Consider the following 6,008-nt stretch of genomic DNA (forward strand, 5'->3'; position numbering starts at 1 on the left):
TATTTGTCCTTTTGTGACTGAGATATTTAACTCAGCATAATGTCCTCCAGGGTCACCCATTTTGAATAACATTGCATGAGTTCCTTGTTTTTCAATGCAGCATAGTATTCCATTGTGTGAATCTAACACATCTTCTCTATCCATTTATTTGTTGATGGGCAGTTAGGTTGTTTCCAACTCCTTGCTATTGTGAAAAAAGCCGCGATAAACATGGGTGTGCATATATTTGCTTGGATGTCAGTTATGGTCTCTTTGGGGTATATTCCCAGTAGTGGAATTGCGGGGTCAAATGGTATCTCTATTTGCAATTTTTTTTTTGTGCAACTTTTTCAGAAAGCACCATACCTTCCACAGGGGTTGCACCATTTTACACTCCCACCAACAGTGAATAACGGTTCCAGTTTCTCCACAACCTCGCCAGCATTTGTTGCTTGCTGTTCAGTTAAATTTTGCTATTCTGACTGGGGTGAGATGATATCTCATAGTTGTGTTAATTTTCATCTCTCTTAGAGCTAGGAATTTTGAACATTTCTTCATGTGCTTGTTAGCCATCTGAATATCTTCTTTGGTGAAGTGTCTGTTCATATCCTGTGCCCATTTTTCTACTGGATTATGTACCTTTATCTTGTTGTGGTGCTCAAGTATTTTATAAATTCTGGGTATAAGTCCCTTATCTGTTATGTCATTACCAAATACTTTTTCCCAGTCTGTGGCTTCCCTTTTTTACCCTGTTGAAGAAGTTTTTGGATGTGCATAGGGATTTGATTCTTAGAAGATCCCATTCATCTCTTTTATCGTCTCCTGTTTGTAGGTCAATTTTATATAATTTTTACTTTTGTCTCTTTATTTTTATGTATGTGTTTAGTGTTACAAATTTTGTAAGCACTGATTTTGTAGTATTCCAAAGGTTTTGGCATGGGACATTTTGAATCAGAAGATCGTATGATTTATTATGCTGGAGATGAAAAAGTGACGAAAAGATGAGGTTGCTGTCATAGTTTAAAAAGTCATTTCTAGATGTGTCTTGAAATATAATATTGTGAGTGACAGAATAATATCCATATGCATACAAGGAAGTCCAGTGAATACCACTATCATTCAAATATATGAACCAAGAACCAGAGCGAAAGAAGAGGAAATAGATGATTCCTTCTACTAAGACTAGGATTTCCTTATTTTTTTTTTTGTTTTTATGAGAAGGTTTATTAATTTTCTTTGGGTTACCTTAGAATTTACTATTTCTCAGTTTAAAACAATTGTTGTTATGTTCCATCTCATCACTTGCAACTCATAAAAACCCTATGTACAATAGCTCTGAACTTTGTCCTATCGTGAGCTAACTTCTCTTCCATTTAAAACATCTACAACTACATTATTCACGCTTTTTGCTTTTTAGTTAAGTTTGTTCTTAAATTAACTTCTCTGGCTTCTTATCTTTAGTGATGCAGGTTTATTTTATTTCAGATACTCAACTCTGGGCTGATTTTCTGTGATGATGTGTATTATATAAATTTCAGGTTGTTGACTCTCATTGTTGATTTTCTGTCTGAAAGACTCTTTTTAGTTTCTCTCAATGGAGTCCAAGATGATTATTAATTTGTTTTTAATTGTTCCTCTAGTAAGTTAGTATTGAGACTTGTAATCAAAGTTGCTAATTTTGTATCCATTTAATCAATCTACTTCTTTCCTTTCTAATACATTATTCTAGGCAATAAAATAAATATATCTTGATCAAGTGGTGTTTATACCAGCTATGTAAGGAAGATTAAACATTAGACAAAACAATCTAATTCACTAAATGAATTTAAAAGGGAAAGAACCAAATAGATATCAATTGATACAGAAAAGGCATTTGACAGTATTACAGGTCAGCATTACTTCCTACTCTCTCAAGTCACCTGTTCTGAGGATCTAGAGGCACACCTTCCCTTGCATTATGCTCTGGTAGGCATGACCACTTAGTCATGGCCTGGTAACATTCCCCATCCTCACCTTCTGTATCATCACCTCTACAGAAACCAGAGGCTTGTGTCCACTCTGACCACCCCTACTCAGCCTTGCACATCCGTGACTGCTAGTGAGAGTTCCACACCACCCACTCACTGACCAACAATATAGGTACCCTTCCTCTAATCACCCAGCAACTACCTGTGCACACACACAACACCCAACCTAAGAATCAATTAGAAGACACTTGCTACCATGCCTAGTTAGCCACCCAGCCAGATATAATACATCGACAGCAATATCAACTAAATTCTTTTTTATTATACTAGCTTATTTACAAAATTCAAATACATTGTTTTTCACACCAGTTCCTTCTCATTTCCCTAACCTCCCCCCCATCAAATTGTGCAACCCCATCATTCATTTCTCCTGTCCCTGCACATTCTCACCCCTCCATTTGCACCCTTCCCCCCTTGGATCCTCATACTCATTCTATAATAATGGTTTTATTTTCTCATTCCAGCCTAAATTATCAGTGTTCAATAAGATATCAAACAACAAATGTTGGTGAGGGTGTGAAGACGTTGGAACTCTGATATGTTACTGGTGGGAATATAAAAAGGTACAAATGCCTTTGCATAGTCAATAAAGCACAAATAGACATTCTTCTGGTGTCCCTTACTTTTAACCAAGATCCATCTTCCATCTGACATCAGCAATGATAACCCTGGTGCCATGGCCTCTTATAAATCCTGCTTGAACTTCGGAAATTCCCTATCTATGTCCTGTTCCAGTCATTTTAGAATGATCCTCAGCAGTGTATTGCTTGCATGTAAATACCAGTGATATTGTTCGATAGTTTCCACACTCAATTGGATCACCCTTCTTGGGAATAGGAACAAATATGCACCTCTTCCAATCTGTTGGCCAGACAACCATCCTCAAATTTCCTGGCATAGACTGGTGACACATCCAAGGCTGCATCTGTTAATTGAAATAAGTCAATCTGTACCCCATCGATTCCTGAGGCTTTCTTTTTGCCAATCCCTTCAATGCAGCTTTCACTTCCTCTTTCATTACCATTGGCCGCTGTTCATATGGTACTTTCTGGAATTTTTCAGTGCCAATCAATTCTTTCTGGTACAGTGACTCTGTGTATTACCTCCACCTTCTTTTGATGCTTTCTGTGTCATTCAATACATTGCCCATAGCATCTTTCAAAATTGTGACATGAGCTTAAATTTGCATTGTATTTTTTTCAGTTGTTTCAACTTGAGAAATACAGAGCGAGTTCTTCCCATTTTATTCTCCAATTCCAGCTCTCTGAACATTCCATTATAATACTCTGCTTTGTCCTCTCAAGCTGTCCTTTGAAACCATATGTTCGACATGTTTTTCTTTAGATTAGGCTTCTCAAAGTTCCAGTACAATCTTTACAGTGACTTCTGACATCCATTTTGGTTTTTTTTATTTCTCCTCTGTTTTTGTGATGACCTTTTGATTTTGTCTTCTATCAATGGTATGCAATGCCTCAAACCTATCCTTAAGATGATCATGAAATTCCAATGGATTTGATTCAAGATCATATCGTGGTTCCTTTGGACTTATTTTAATTTTCTTTGACCTCAATTTAAACTTGCGTATGAGTAATTGATGGTCTGACCCACACAGTTTTCCCCTGGCCTAGTCTTGACTGCTGATATTGAGTTACTCCAACGACTTCTTCCACAAATGTTGTCAATCTGATTCCCATGCAGCTCATCTGGTGAAATCTACATGTAAAATCATCTTTTATGTCTTTTAGAAAAACTATTTAAATCATTATAAATACAAAATTCAATCATTCTATTTCCAGTCTCATTTCTATCATCAAGTCCATATTTTCCAACTATTGTTCCTTCTTCATTGTTTCCTACTTTTGCATTCCAGTTATCAATTAGCATTAATACAACTTGATTGCACGTTCAATCAATTTCAGATTGTAAAATTACCAAGTATATATCTTCAAGATATAAAAACTGCAACATGAACTGACACCTCACACCCAGTTTCATGGCAACATTTAGCAACAACTCAAGTGGTTAAAGAAACTCTAGTAGAGTAAAACAATTGAGTATTAAGCATCCATAAAAAAATCAATTTTGAAATATTGAACAAAATGGATTAATTTGGACAAATTATGCTGCATGACATAAGCCAATTACTAAAGGAAAGTTTTGGTAATAGATCATTAATATAAAAAGCTAAGAAAAGGTTTACACACACAGCTAACTGTTCTTTTTTTCCTCTTTTTTATTTAATTGTGATTTTAATGAAGGTTTACAGCAAAGTTAGATTTTCATTTATTCATTCTTACAGATTTTCCTCCCTACTCTCCCAGTTTACTTCTTTTAAATTAACTTAAATGAAAGTTTACAGAGACTTAGGGTTTCCAGTCATTCATTGTTGCACTTTTCTCCCTGCCCACCCCCTCCCCAACAGCTAACCTTTCTTAAAGGGCTAACAGGGATGAGAAAGGAAGTAGAGGGGAGCAAAAATTAATAGGTTGTGAAGGGAAAGGAAATTTGCAGTAAGGGTTGTTGTGTACTGCTTGGGTCAGTACCAATTCTGAGCTGACTCTCCAGTAGGTTTTCAGAGTCATTGAATGACACAGGCATTTCATTTCCCATCTTTGTTCCATAGAACATCTGGGGAATTTGAACCACATGCCTTTGGGTTGACAGTACAATTCCTTACCACTAGGCCACCAGAGTTCAATAAGGATTGTTGCTGTGTCCTGTAGAGTTGGAACCAACCCATTGCTGACCCTCCAGTGATTTTCAAAGGCAGTAAATCACAGGAGGAGATTGTCCATCCTCCTACAGAACAGCTGGTAGATTTGATCCATGTGCATTTGGAATTGCAACACACAGCTTTTTATCTTGTAATTAATTTCTTTAATAAATTGTAATCTATGCTACAAAACAAAATATCTATGAATTATTGAATGAGAATCTGATATATTTTAATGGAAGTTTACAGAAAACTTGGATTTACATTCATTCATTGCTATACATTTTCCTCCCTAGCACTCCCAGTTTGCTTTTCTCTTTAAAAAGTTTCTTTCATCATTGTACAATTTCCTCCCTCCCCTTCCCTCCCCGCCCAGTTCACTTTGTTGTGCACCTCTTATTCTGGACTACTGTCATGCAAATAATACATAATCATATATTTCTTTTAGACAATTCTTTTCCTCATCTATTTAAATTCTGGAATTCCCATTCTTCTCAGAGTCAGCCACAGCTTGTTGTGATCCACACAGTCAAAAACCTTTGCATAGTCAATGAAGTACAGATAGACATTCTTCTGGTAATCTTTTCTTTCTGCTAAGATCCATCTGACATTAGCTATAATATCCCTAGTACCACGATTTCTTCTAAATCCAGCCTGCACATCTGGTAGTTCTCTGTTGACATATTGTTCCAAACGTTTTTGGATAATTTTCAGCAGAATCTTGCTTGCATGTAATATCAATGATATTGTTAGATAATTTCCACACTCTGTTGAGTCACCTTTCTTTGCGATGGGAACAAATATCGATCTTTTCCAGTCAGTGGGCCAGCTGGCTTTTCTCCAAATTTCTTAGCACAACTTAGTGAGCACATCCAGGCCAGTGTCTGCTTGTTGAAATATGTCAATTGGTATGCTGTCGACTCCTGGAGCCTTGTTTCTTGCCAATTCCTTCAGAGCAATTTGAACTTCCTCTTTCATCACCATAGGCTCTTGCTCACCTGTCATTTCATGAAATTCTTCTGTGTTAGCCAATTCCTTCTGATACAGTGACTCTGTGTATTCCTTCCATCTTGTCTTGATACTTTCTGGATCATTTAATATACTGCCCAAAGTATACTTAAGTATTGCCACCCATGGTTTGAATTTGTTTTTCAGCTCCTTCAGCTTAAGAAACGCTGAGCGAGTTCGTCCCTTTTGATTTTCTGACTCCAGCTCTCTGCACATTTCATTATACTTGGACCGAGAGGCAGTTGTCAGAACAGAGCAAGGAGACACTACATGGTTCAAAA

This window comes from Elephantulus edwardii, unplaced genomic scaffold (assembly GCF_000299155.1).
Source record: "Elephantulus edwardii isolate Elephantulus edwardi_28Jun2011 unplaced genomic scaffold, EleEdw1.0 scaffold00221, whole genome shotgun sequence".
Classification (NCBI taxonomy): domain Eukaryota; kingdom Metazoa; phylum Chordata; class Mammalia; order Macroscelidea; family Macroscelididae; genus Elephantulus; species Elephantulus edwardii.